Consider the following 13,705-nt stretch of genomic DNA (forward strand, 5'->3'; position numbering starts at 1 on the left):
CAGACACATCTGCCCCATCCCCATGTGTCCATGCACCCCCACTCTACTACCCCCTCCCCGTCCCTATGTGTCCCTGTACCCCCAGTCCCATTCAGCCCCCGCTCCGGTCTGCCTGCCCCCCAACTAGACTTTCTGAACTTTGACCTGTGCCGCCGCCCCCCTAGCACCCCATGTGCCCCATGCTGTCTTCCCTCCCCCCACATTTCCCATGCCTCGTCACCTGGCCCCATGGGCAGGGTTCTGTGAGGAATGCAGCTCCTTCTCCTGCTCCCCTCTCTGTAGCTGGCTGCTCCCAACTGGGACTGGCAGCCCGCTGTTCTGGTGCCACAGCAGCCCCTGATGTGCTGCAGTTATGCCTTTCATACCTCTCTGGCATAATGTATTTTCTGCAGGGAGAAAAATTCTAGGGGGGGACGGACACATGAATTCTGGGCGTATGCAGTGGTGCAGAATTCCCCCAGGAGTAACAGGGATTAATTGGGTCTATGGGAGTTTAATTTGTGCTACCTTTAAATATCACCTCTAAATCTGGCCAAGGGCAATTTTCTTTTGTGCAGGCTTGCAACTGTAAATAAGTCCGTTTAAAGACAAAATAACTTTCCTTACATGCACCATTTAAATGAGGTCCGTGTTACCCTGATTTCTGTGTACTATGACTCATTACCCCTGACGCTGTCGAAACACCCATTAAAACAGCAGAATTTTAGTATTACCGTCATTCCCTTGACCTATGCTTTTCGGTTTGCATCTGATCAGCCTGTGCTGTTGCTAAGTTTGCACTGATGAAGAAAGAAGGCAAGAAGAGATTTGAGTTGCCAAGCAAATTTGCAACATTATATTTTTTTTTTATTGAACTTTCTCTTTACATTTATCCTTGTCCCCCTCTATCCCTCTTCTTCCCCCTTCCCGCCCCTGTCTGCTGCTGGAATAGTATGACTTTAAGGTAAAAGTAGGGTAACAATGCCTAGGGAAACATACTCTGAGGGATTCAACTGGTTTTCTTCAGTCACATAGAGAATAGATTAATGAAATCCTGGAGTCCGACTTCACAAAAAAATGCCCAGAATAAAAGCTTTAGTGATCATATCTCACTATACTACTATAGGTTCTCCTCCCTTGCTGTGTTTAAAGGGGCACTTGAAGCTAACTGGAGTTTGTTTGTAAAGTTATTTAAAGGTAGCTTTGCGTTTTACCCTGCCTCTGGGTCATCCTATTAAGTGTTATGCCCGTAAAAATATACGAATTACACAACATTTCACTGTCATTAAAATATCTTTCTTTTCTGTGTGAAAGACTCTCAAACTGCAAGGGAAATGCTGTATACATGGAGAAATAGTGATAGTGACTAGACAGAAAACACTGTCATGCACAAAGTCGGGAGAAATGTAGAAATATATATGCTAATTCCACTGAAAGATTAAGTTTAAATGTTACAAATAATAATAGAAGGTAAATTTTTAGACAGAAATGTCTTTGTTTCTACTTAATACTATCTACAAAAAGAAAAGGAGTCCTTGTGGCACCTTAGAGACTAACCAATTTATTTGAGCATGAGCTTTCGTGAGCTACAGCTCACTTCATCGGATGCATACCGTAGAAACTGCAGAAGACATTATATACACACAGAGACCATGAAACAATACCTCCTCCCACCCCACTGTCCTGCTGGTAATAGCTTATCTAAAGTGATCGTGTCAAGCTGGGCCATTTCCAGCACAAATCCAGGTTTTCTCACCCTCCGCCCCCCCCCCCCCCCCACAAACTCACTCTCCTACTGGTAATAGTCTAGACAGAACTTTGTGCGTGTTAAAGGTAACCCACAAAGGGGGGGAGAAATAGGCCTGTGCCAGTTGTTCTGTATGATGTACAAAGAAGGCCTGAAAACTTCCCATTCTTCTCCCTTAACATCAGAAATTAATGACTCTTCTACTCTGGAAGACTATGTGGTAAGTGGAGAGAACTAGTGAAATTAAGGTATCTTGATCCTGGAAGTTGAACAGTTGAGATAAGAAAATTTTTAAATGCTGGCTTAAACATTTGGTTTGTTAATTCTCCGTGCCAAATCAGCACTTGAGAACAAAGCATATCTTTGTTAATAACTCAACATTGTCCCTTCAGTTAAGAGTGTCAGAGAACATAAACATCTCTAGAATCCCCAAGTTCGCCAGCAAAACCAGAGAAGATCAAATTTGACATTCTTTGTATCATTAAGATTAAAAATCTTTCCTTAAAACAATACAAAAACCTTTCAGGAGCTTCTTGTACATAAAGAAGCGAGGGGTGCAGTGGGGAGGAAGCAAAATAAAACACCCTTTCAGCTTACATTTTAAGACTGACTTTCCTCGTTCCATTAAGGATAGGACACTTCTTGTCCGTCTTAGTGAGCGCTTCCCTACATGAGAGAGCTGCATTGGTTAAACCAAAATAAGAATGTCTACGCAGGGATTCCCATTGGTTTAATGAAATCACTTTAAAAAGTCACACTTTAGTTAGAGTGGCTCATTTTGGGCTAGTGTAGATGGTCTCCTAGCACAGTGGTTTTCAAACTTTTTTTTCTGGTGACCCAGTTGAAGAAAATTGTTGATATCTGTGACCCAATGGAGCTGGGGATGAGGGGTTTGGGGTGTGGAAGGGGCTCAGGGCTGGGGCAGAGGGTTGGGGTGAGGACTACAGGGTGGGACCATGAATGAGAGGTTCAGGGTGTGGGAGGGGGCTCTGGGCAGGAGCAGGGGGTTGGGGTATGGGAGGGGGTAAGGGCTCTGGGCTGGGGGTGCAGGCTTTGGGGTGGGGCCAGTGATGAGGGATTTAGGGTACAGGAAGGGGCTCCTGGTTTTGGAGGGAGGCTTCAGTGCTGGGCCAGGGGGTTGGGGCATGGGCTTACCTCTGGTGGCTCCCGGTCAGTGGTGCAGAGATGGGGTGCAGAGGCAAACTTCCAACCTGTCCTGGAACTGCGGACTGCACTGTGCTCTGGAAGCAGTCAGCAGCAGGTCCAGCTCCTAGGCGGAGGTCTGAAAGCGGCTCCATGCCACCCTGGCTAATGGGAGTGTGGAGCCCCGTGCGTGCCCCAGTCTACAAGCCAGACCTGCTGGCCACTTCCAGGGCACAGCACGGTGTCTGAACAGGTAGGGACTAGCCTGCCTTAGCCGGGCAGCACTGCTGACGGGACTTTTAACCGCCTGGTGGGCGGAGCTGACCAGAGCTGTCGTGACTCAGTACCTTACGTTCTGCGACCCAGTACTGGGTCGTGAAAACCACTGTCCTAGCGGACCTCAGTCTAATCTAAACCAAAATAGGTGCCTATCTATAAAAGAATTTCCAGTAGTTTAAAGGTTTCAGAATTGCAGCTGTGTTAGTCTGTATCCACAAAAAGAAAAGGAGTACTTGTGGCACCTTAGAGACTAACAAATTTATTTGAGCATAAGCTTTCGTGAGCTACCTCTCACTTCATCAGATGCATTCAGTGGAAAATACAGTGAGCAGATTTATATACACAGAGAACATGAAACAATGGGTGTTACCATATCACTCTGACAGTGTGTCAGGTAAGGTGAGCTATTATGGGGGGGAACCTTTCGTAGTGATGATCAAGGTGGGCCATTTCCAGCAGTTGGCAAGAACGTCTGAGGAACTGGGGGGGGAAATAAACATGGGGAAATAGTTTTACTTTGTGTAATGACCCATTCACTCCCAGTCTTTATTCAAGCCTAAGTTAATTGTATCCAGTTTGCAAATTAATTCCAATTCAGCAGTCTCTTGTTGGAGTCTTTTTGAAGTTTTTTTTGTTGAAGAATTGCCACTTTTAGGTCTGTAATCAAGTGACCAAAGAGACTGAAGTGTTCACATGTTCTCTATGTATATAAATCTCCCCACTGTATTTTCCACTGAATGCATCTGATGAAGTGAGCTGTAGCTCACGAAAACTTATGCTCAAACAAATTTGTTAGTCTCTAAGGTGCCACAAGTACTCCTTTTCTTTTTGCGAATACAGACTAACACGACTGCTACTCTGAAACCTGTCATTATGCAAGGCACTGAATTTAGCTGTATGGAGTGGAAATCTATCAACTTCATGAAAAAACTCTTACAGATACAGACAGACATCATCTTCCTTTCCAAATGCAAACAGATGTCCATCATACCAAAAGGACTGAAGGTAAAAAATCCATTACAATCTACATACCACACAGACGATGCTGACAGCTTGTGCCACACGCTCCCAAAGAAACTGCAGAACCACCTGATCAACATCCTCTATAGCAAACAGGGAAAGATTAAGAATGAGCTGTCAAAACTGGATACTCTTATTAAAAAAAACAACTTTCCACACAAACTTCCTCATGGCTGGACTTTACAAAAACTAGACCAGCCATTTACAACACACACTTCGCTTCTCTACAAAAGAAAAAAGGACACTAAACTATCTAAACTACTACATGCCACAAGGGGCCACAGGAGTGGTTACTTTAACCGACCCAGCAATATTGTTAATCTATCCAACTATATTCTTAGCCCAGCAGAAGAATCTGTCCTATCTTGGGGCCTCTCCTTCTGCCCCTCCACCCCCACGAACATGATACAGTTCTGTGGTGACCTAGAATCCTATTTTCGACGTCTCCGACTCAAGGAATATTTCCAGCATACCTCTGAACAACATACTAACCCACAGGGACCTTCCTACCAAGACTACAAAAAGAAGGATTCTGGGTGGACTCCTCCTGAAGGTCGAAACAACAGACTGGGCTTCTACAGAGAGTGCTTCTGCCGACGTGCACGGGCTGAAATTGTGGAAAAGCAGCATCACTTGCCCCATAACCTCAGCCATGCGGAACACAATGCCATCCACAGCCTCAGAAACAACTCTGACATCATAATCAAAAAGGCTGACAAAGGAGGTGCTGTTGTCGTCATGAATAGGTCGGAATATGAACAAGAGGCTGCTCGGCAGCTCTCCAACACCACTTTCTACAAGCCATTACCCTCTGATCCCACTGAGGGTTACCAAAAGAAACTACAGCATTTGCTCAAGAAATTCCCTGAAAAAGCAGAAGAACAAATCTGCACAGACGCACCCCTGGAACCCTGACCTGAGGTATTCTATCTGCTACCCAAGATCCATAAACCTGGAAATCCTGGGCGCCCCATCATCTCAGGCATAGGCACCCTGACAGCAGGACTGTCTGGCTATGTAGACTCCCTCCTCAGGCCCTACGCTACCAGCACTCCCAGCTATCTTCGAGACAGCACTGACTTCCCGAGGAAACTATAATCCATTGGTGATCTTCCTGAAAACGCCATCCTGGCCACTATGGATGTAGAAGCCCTCGACACCAACATTCCACACAAAGATGGACTACAGGCCGTCAGGAACAGTATCCCCGATAATGTCACGGCAAACTTGGCTGAACTTTGACTTTGACTCACCCATAACTATTTCACATTTGGGGACAATGTATACCTTCAAATCAGCAGCACTGCTACGGGTACCCACATGGCCCCACAATATGCCAACATTTTTATGGCTGACTTAGAACAACGCTTCCTCAGCTCTCGTCCCCAAATGCCCCTTCTCCACTACATTGATGACATCTTCATCATCTGGACCCATGGAAAAGAAGCCCTTGAGGAATTCCACCATGATTTCAACAATTTCCATCCCACCATCAACCTCAACCTGGACCAGTCCACACAAGAGATCCATTTCCTGGACGCTACGGTCCTAATAAGCGATGGTCACATAAACCCCACCCTATACCCGAAACCTACTGACCGCTATTCCTACCTACATGCCTCCAGCTTTCATTCAGACCACACCACATGATTCATCGTCTACAGCCAAGCTCTATGATACAACTGCATTTGCTCCAACCGCTCAGACAGAGACAAACACCTACAAGATCTCTATCAAGCGTTCTTACAACTACAGTACCCACCTGCTGAAGTGAAGAAACAGATTGACAAAGCCAGAAGAGTACCCAGAAGTTACCTACTACAGGACAGGCCCAACAAAGAAAATAACAGAATGCCACTAGCCATCACCTTCAGCCCCCAACTAAAACCTCTCCAACACATTATCAAGGATCCACAATCTATCCTGAAGGATGACCCATCACTCTCGCAGATCTTGGGAGACAGGCCAGTCCTTGCCTACAGACAGCTCCCCAACCTGAAGCGAATACTCACCAGCAACCACATACCACACAACAGAACCACTAACCCAGGAACCTATCCTTGCAACAAAGCCCGTTGCCAACTGTGCCCACATATCTATTCAGGGGACACCATCATAGGGCCTAATCACATCAGCCACAATATCAGAGGTTCGTTCACCTGCACATCTACTAGTGTGATATGTGCCAGCAATGCCCCTCTGCCATGTACATTGGCCAAATTGGATAGTCTCTACGTAAAAGAATAAATGGACACAAATCAGACGTCCAGAATTATAACATTCAAAAACAAGTCAGAGAACACTTCAATCTCTTTGGTCACTCGATTACAGACCTAAAAGTGGCAATTCTTCTTCAACAGAAAAAAAAACTTCAAAAACAGACTCCAACAAGAGACTGCTGAATTGGAATTAATTTGCAAACTGGATACAATTAACTTAGGCTTGAATAAAGACTGGGAGTGGATGTGTCATTACACAAAGTAAAACTATTTCCCCATGTTTCTTCCCTCCCCGCCCCCTACACTGTTCCTCAGATGTTCTGGTTAACTGCTGGCAACGGCCCACCTTGATTATCACTACAAAAGGTCCCGTCCCTCCCCCACAGCTCTCCTGCTGGTGATAGCTCACCTTACCTGATTACTTTCCTTACAGTATGTATGGTAACACCCATTGTTTCATGTTCTCTGTATATAAAATCTCCCGACTATATTTTTCCACTGCATGCATCTGATGAAGTGAGCTGTAGCTCACGAAAGCTTATGCTCAAATAAATTTGTTAGCCTCTAAGGTGCCCCACGTACTCCTTTTTCTTTTTGCAGTCGTTGAAATAAATCCGTTCTAAATAACACTGTTAGTTAAAACAGTGCAACTGTCTCCTGTAGACAAGGCTTTGAGGCAAATTTGCAGTTCAGCAAGCATTCATTGATCTTAAATCTTCATTGAGCCCAGTCCACTAGAATAGTAGTTTCTAATATTAATATACAGAAACTTAACACCATTTTTGGAAGTCTTGTATTTAAAGACCTTCATCTGTTAGTCTTGAGTAGCATTTCTCTGAGAGGCACCATTTTAAACCTAGATTTTCATTGTTTGGGATAATTAGACTTGGAGAAAGTCATGGGGCTTTCTGGTAGGGAAAAATTTAGATGTATTGGTTACCTATGAGTTCTTTAATAGGTGGATGTGAAATCTGTTTGTAGAAAACATTAGGTTAATAATCCTGGCAATTGAAGTTCAACCTCTATTCACAAAACTACAGTAATGCGGTTTTCCCAAAATGCAGGATTTGAACTGGTGATTTAGAGCTGATCGTCTAACACAGCGATGGGGACTGCAGAAAATCCTTAAGATCAATGACCTACTCATTGCCAATCCACTGAGCTGTTCCTGGGCATTATCTGCTTGACTAATGAGTGGGTAAAACTACTTCTTCCTAACTTATATCCCAGGCCAGAAACAGTATTTTAAATCTGGAAATTCCGTATCTGCTTCCCATTACTCTACTCTTCAGTTTGAAAAAGGCTTCTAACTTAAGCAGAGCAAATTAGTTTGTTTTTGGTTTTATTTTTGGTGCCTGGACAAGATATTATATGGTTATTATGATTACCTCTGAAATGCAGATTTCTTAAGCTGCGCATCAGCTCCATTTTCAGTCTCATCTCACATAGTATGACTGCATTAATGATGGTCACACTCCAGTACTGATGCCAAGTGTCAGCACACAACTATAGTATAAAATATATTTTTAATTCTTTTATGAAAGCTAGTAATTGAGGAACTTGGGCAGCCATGAGACTATGGTGACAAATATCTTCAGTGTCCCTCACTAAATTTTAAATATAAAATTAAAAAACTATACTAAACAATTATTGAGACATAACTTGAACAAGCAAAAGCCAAGGAAAACTAAAGGTTGCCCATGCTACCCTTAATTAACCCATTTTATACCTAAAATGAGTGCCCCCTTAAGTTGAGCACATAACTTTAAAAAGTGACTACTTTTTCAAAAGTAATTTCAGATTATAAACTGACACTGGTATCCCCTTGCAAGTTTTTAATAGATGTACAATAATTTTCCTGTTCTTAAATGTCTTATTTTTCCTGTTGCTGAGTGGCTTTTTCACAAAGCAACAAACTGAAGAGGAAACTGATTGCGCAGGGGGAGACATTAAAACTGGTTCAATGTCTCCTGATTTCCCCTCCTTATTTGATATTTTACTTAACACCCCAGCTGATATAGAGGAATGTATATGAGAAAAACTTGGGAAAATAAACCTTTGGGTGTTCCACATTAGGTGGGTGTAGGCCTGTGCACTTTTGATTGGAGATTTTTGAGAGCAATGTCTGTAGGTCTGCACCTGTGCACTATAAATCCTTGCACTTTCATCCGAGGGCATATAGTACTCCTGGGGGAATTGTGTGCCACTGAGCAATGCAGAATTTAATGTTCTGCGCAGAATTTACTTTTCCCTGCAGAATTGGTGCTGCAGAGCTGCTGGCCACCATTAGGGGCTGCTGGACCCAGCATTGCCCAGCTTTCCAGCATGCAAATACAGGACAAACTGCTTGGAGGGCAGGGGGACTTGAAGGGTTCTGGGCACTGCGGTTCTTAGCACATACTGAAGGAAGGAGGTGGTGTGCAGGAAACCCTGTACAAGCCCAGGACCCAGCATCAGGCCGTTTCTCTCTCTTGATCAATGGGCTCTGGGGGAGGTAGGGGGTCCAGGTGTCTGGGCTGGGGGGGATGCCCTGTGGCTGTGCTCTGGGGAGGAGGGATTGCGGGTGTCTGGGCTGGGGTGTGTGTCCTGTGGCTGGGCTCAGGAGAGGAAAAGGTGGGGTGTATGGGCTGGGAGGGGGTGCCCCATGGCCGGACTGTGGGAAGGAGGGATTTGTGGGTGTCTGAAATCAGAGAGTCAGAGTTCCCCCCCAAGGTGTGCTCAGCTGGCATATATGACAAACCCAGACTGAGGCACCCAACGAAAGCATAACAGAGAAACAGGAATTAAGTTGTTATAGGGGTTTCTTTAACTCTCTACTCTAGGTGGGAAATCTTTTTTGTTGTCTGTGTTGTTACAGACATACATGCTGACAGGTATTTTGAAATAAATTACCAAAATAATTGCAACAGGTGTGATGATATTGTGTTGTTTTGACAAATAAAATATGCAGAATTTTAAAATATTGTGTGCAGAATTTTTAATTTTTTGGCACACAATTCCCCCTGGAGTATAGAGTAGGGCAGACCCACTGCCGCTTCCCTTCCTTCTCAACTCTGTCCTCCATTACTCTTGTCAGAGATGATTCATTTCTCAGATAGGGAGCTCATTTAGGGGACCTCCAAACTCAGACTCTGGTCAGATCAGGATCTCTCTTGTTTGAGAACACTGAGCATTTGGCCTGTCCAGTATTTCTTCCCCACCTCAGAGAGTGTATGGTATAGGTAGTCATGAACAAAACTGCTGCTATGTTCTGTTTGAACAATCAGGGAGGTGCCAGATCTGGCCCCCTGTTCTCCAGCGGAAGACTTGTTTTTTTTCCCCTATACTTATGATAGTTAGATTCTTGAAAGGATTGACAGACTCATCACACCTATAAAGTATCCCACCCCAACATCAAATCTAAATTTGGTTTTGTCAGCTTCTATGGAACCCCTTATTGAGCCTATAGTTATGCACTCCCTTTTTAATCTCTCAACAAATGTAGCATTCCTGATAGTAAAAAGGAAAGGAGTACTTGTAGCACCTTAGAGACTAACCAATTTATTTGAGCATGAGCTTTCGTGAGCTACAGCTCACTTCATCCGATGAAGTGAGCTGTAGCTCACGAAAGCTCATGCTCAGATAAATTGGTTAGTCTCTAAGGTGCCACAAGTACTCCTTTTCTTTTTGCAAATACAGACTAACACGGCTGTTACTCTGATTCCTGATAGTAATTACTTCAGCCCTGAGGGTAGCTATACTTTCAGCTTTAGTTGCTGACCCTCCTTATAGTGTGGTACAAAGTTAAAGCTACTCTCTCCACACCCTAAATTTCTTACTAAAGTGGTGTCAGATTTCCATGTGAATCAACCTATGCACTTACCAACCTCTTTTATGACAATGTTTTGGAAAGCTGAGGAGAAACTCCATACTTTGGATGTTCATTGGGTGTTAGCCTTTAACCTGGACAGGACTAAACTGTTTAGCATGTCTCCACAATTTATTCCTAGGGGAATTCTGCACCAAAAAATTCTGCACGCAATATTTTAAAATTCTGCATATTGTATTTGTCAAAATAACACTATTATCTTGCCAGTTTTAATTATTGTGGTAATTTGTTTCAAAATATCCGTCAGCAAGTATGTCTGTAACAATACAGAGAAAAAATATTTTGGGTTGGTTTTTTTACAACTAGATTCCTTACTAGGTGTATTAATACAGAACTTTGAGTAATTAATTTATATTACAGAACTGTATTTTCTGCACCTGTCGGAAGTAGTGCAAAGGCTTGGGGGAGTCGGGTAACAGAGGAGCTGAGGGAGAGGGAAGGAGCTTGGAGTGAACCTGGAAGGTAGTTGGGTGTAGGTGGGAGAAGTATGGAACAGGGTTTTTTTTTTTTTTTTTTTTTTTGGTTGTGTTTTTTTGGGTGGCGGGGAGGCAGGAGCAGGATTGTTAGGGAGCCTCCCACATGCAGACCCTGGCTGACCCCAAGTTTCTCCCATTGTCAGGCATATGTGCCCATATCCCTGCACCTCCCATCTCCATGGGTCTCTGTAGCTCCCTTTCCTCATCCATTTGTGGCCTTGTACCCCCCCCACTCGCATTCAGCCCCTGGCTCAATGCTGTCACCCCACAAGTTTCTGAGCCCCCGCCCCAGTCTCCCCATCCCACTAGCCATTCTGAACCCCTGTCTCTGACCCCTCCCTGCCTCCAGCAGCCCTGTGTGCCCCATTCAGTCTGTCCTAACCTGGCTCCATGGGTACTGTGATGAACAACTACTCCTGGGAGAATTCTGTGCCACTATGCGCACACAATTTTTTCCTCACAGAAAATTCCATTCTGCCCCAGAGGTGTTGCAGTTCCGCCTTTTGCCCACCAGAGGCCGCTGTGATGCCAGAACAGCGGGCTGTGTTCATGCTGCAGGCCGTTCTGATGCCACAGCAGCTTCTGGTGGCTGAAAGGCAGAACTGCAGCACTTCTTGGGATGAATATATTTTCTGCAGGAAAAAATTAAAATTCTGTGGGATACATGAATTATGTGCAGTGGCACACAATGTTTGTCTCCTTTGCTCACAGGATGAGGGGTCAGCCAGTCTCCCCTCAGAATATCTCCTTCTGGATATCTTCCTGTATCAGTTTGTTATATTGTTAAGGTTCCACTGTTTCCAAGAGTTTTAGCAAGACCACATGCAGTACTGGCTGATTTCTTATCCATCAGTGAAATTTGTAGGGCTCCAGCTTTGTTGCCTGTTCATCTTCACCACTCATTATGCTCTCTCTCAAGCCTCAAAAGATTATGTTAAATTTTGGCAAGTGCTGTTTGTACTCTTTGATCAGGTAGACTCCAATACCCTCCTTCTGGAACTGCTTGTGAATCATCTGAAATAGAACGGATATGTGCACGCACTCAAAGAAAATGGTTATGTACCCGTCTAGTGACAGTTGCTGTTTTAAGATGTGTTGCATGTATCCATTCCACAACTCATTCTTTTCTTCAACATGAGAGTCAAAGGTAATACATGCTTCAGGTGTGAAGGAACTGAGGCGTGTTGGGGCATCTCCACCCTTTGTATACTCTTGACTAGTAGCACGAGTGTACAGAAGATGCATGGAATGTTTCAATGGGAAATAAGCTACCAATTGTTCAGCTGTGATATCCAGACTAAATCCTAGCCTCAAAACTATAATCTCCTTTCTTGTGTCCTTTCATGTTTCCCTCCCATATTTCCCCCATCCCCTGTGTTCCACCAGTGATACCAGCCTTGACACCTCCTCAGTGTCCTGCCTTCTCCCATGCTGCCCCTTTTGGGGGGAGTGCCTTCCCTAAAACTGTTCACCAGACTATTCTCTGCCATTAGTCAAATACATTTTAAAAAAAAAAATTCTGTTGTGAGTCTTAAGTTAAACGTCTTTTGTTTTTACTTATCTTATCTACCTCACCCTGATGTGTTTGTTGTTGTGGAGGATTTTTTTGGGGGTTGGGGTTGCCTTGTGGGGGTTTTTGGACCTGCTTATTTGGAGAAAAAGGTACTCTTCGGTCAAGCTGTTTTAACACTATTGAAAAGCGGTACGTGCACGCACATCCCCTCTATCACTGCCTTCTTCACACCCTTTTAAGATCACTTGAACTGTTGCTGTTCTGTTATAACCTAGATTGGAGTTGGTGCAATTGAAAAATACACCGTTTGTGTCTGTGTGGGCAGGGCCTTAGATCATAAACTCTTTGGGTCTGTCATCTTCTGTATGTTTGTACAGCACCTAACTCAATGAGGCCCCGAGATGGTGGGTCTCTAAGTGCTGCCATAATATCAATATTTAATATCCAAATTATTTTGAACTCATCTTGAAAAAATAGCTAGTGAGAAAGAATAGGTGCACATGTCTCACTTTACAAATTGTGCTGCCAGACTTACGAGGGCAAATCTACTCCCTCTGTAGCATGACCACTAAAATGGCATATGTACACAGTTGGCCTCTTGACTTTGGGAACTTTTGACGCTCTCAGAGTTTGCGTAACAGGAGGTGGGGGGAGAGAGAAGAGAAAAACACATGAAACAGTGTGTGAAACAGATTTAGTAGAGTTTGTATTGTATCTCTTTTGTATTGCCTAGTTCTGGGAGAACTACAGATCTCTTGCCTTTATATCATTGTACAGATCTGCAGCAAATTGTTCAAAGTCACGACAGGTCAGTAGCAGTCTTGTATACAACACCAGTGTCATTACTGTCAATCAGATGCCCTATGCACTGAATGATGCTGTCTCAAAGGTTTGTGCAAAATGAGTGAGGCAGGGAGAGAACAAAATGGATATTAAACTGCGATTCTGAAGAACAGAAGATGAAGGGAAGAACAGTCAGCACTGGGAGGTAGAAAAAAATAGATGGAGTAAAAGTCTAGGGAAAAACTTGGTATGGTCTACAGAAAACTGTATTTTTAGGCAGCACTTAAAAACCACACCACTATTGCTAACTGGCTTTAGCATCAGCTGATACACTTAACCTATCCTGTTGTACTTCCTAGTAGAAGGTGGGTGTGTTGTGGTATTGGTTTCTATTTTTTGAGAGAATAGACAGTATTTAAAATAATGACTTAAAAGAGCAAGTAGAGACTTTATTTATTTAAAAAAAATGTGTCGGGGGGGAATGAAGATTCTGTAAAACATCATAGAGAACTAAAAGCAGCGATCCTATTCTAAAATCAGAATATGCTCTAATAAGTAGTTATAAATGACAGAACTAATTGGACCTTTCTGAAGTCAGAGAAACAGTGCATACATTTCAGAGAAAAGTATGAATACATGTACACCTCTTCAGTAATTATGCCCTATTTGTAGCCAGTC

At 43.7% G+C, this 13,705-nt stretch overlaps 1 protein-coding gene across 4 annotated transcripts in view; it reads left to right on the top strand.

Annotated features, from left to right (window-relative positions):
- The window catches only part of PRKAG2 (protein kinase AMP-activated non-catalytic subunit gamma 2), a 388,793-nt gene that overhangs the window by 299,095 nt on the left and 75,993 nt on the right, over positions 1-13,705 (top strand). The gene's annotated exons all lie outside the window — the stretch shown is intronic.

The sequence above is a fragment of the Eretmochelys imbricata genome, chromosome 2 (genome assembly GCF_965152235.1).
Source record: "Eretmochelys imbricata isolate rEreImb1 chromosome 2, rEreImb1.hap1, whole genome shotgun sequence".
Taxonomy (NCBI): domain Eukaryota; kingdom Metazoa; phylum Chordata; order Testudines; family Cheloniidae; genus Eretmochelys; species Eretmochelys imbricata.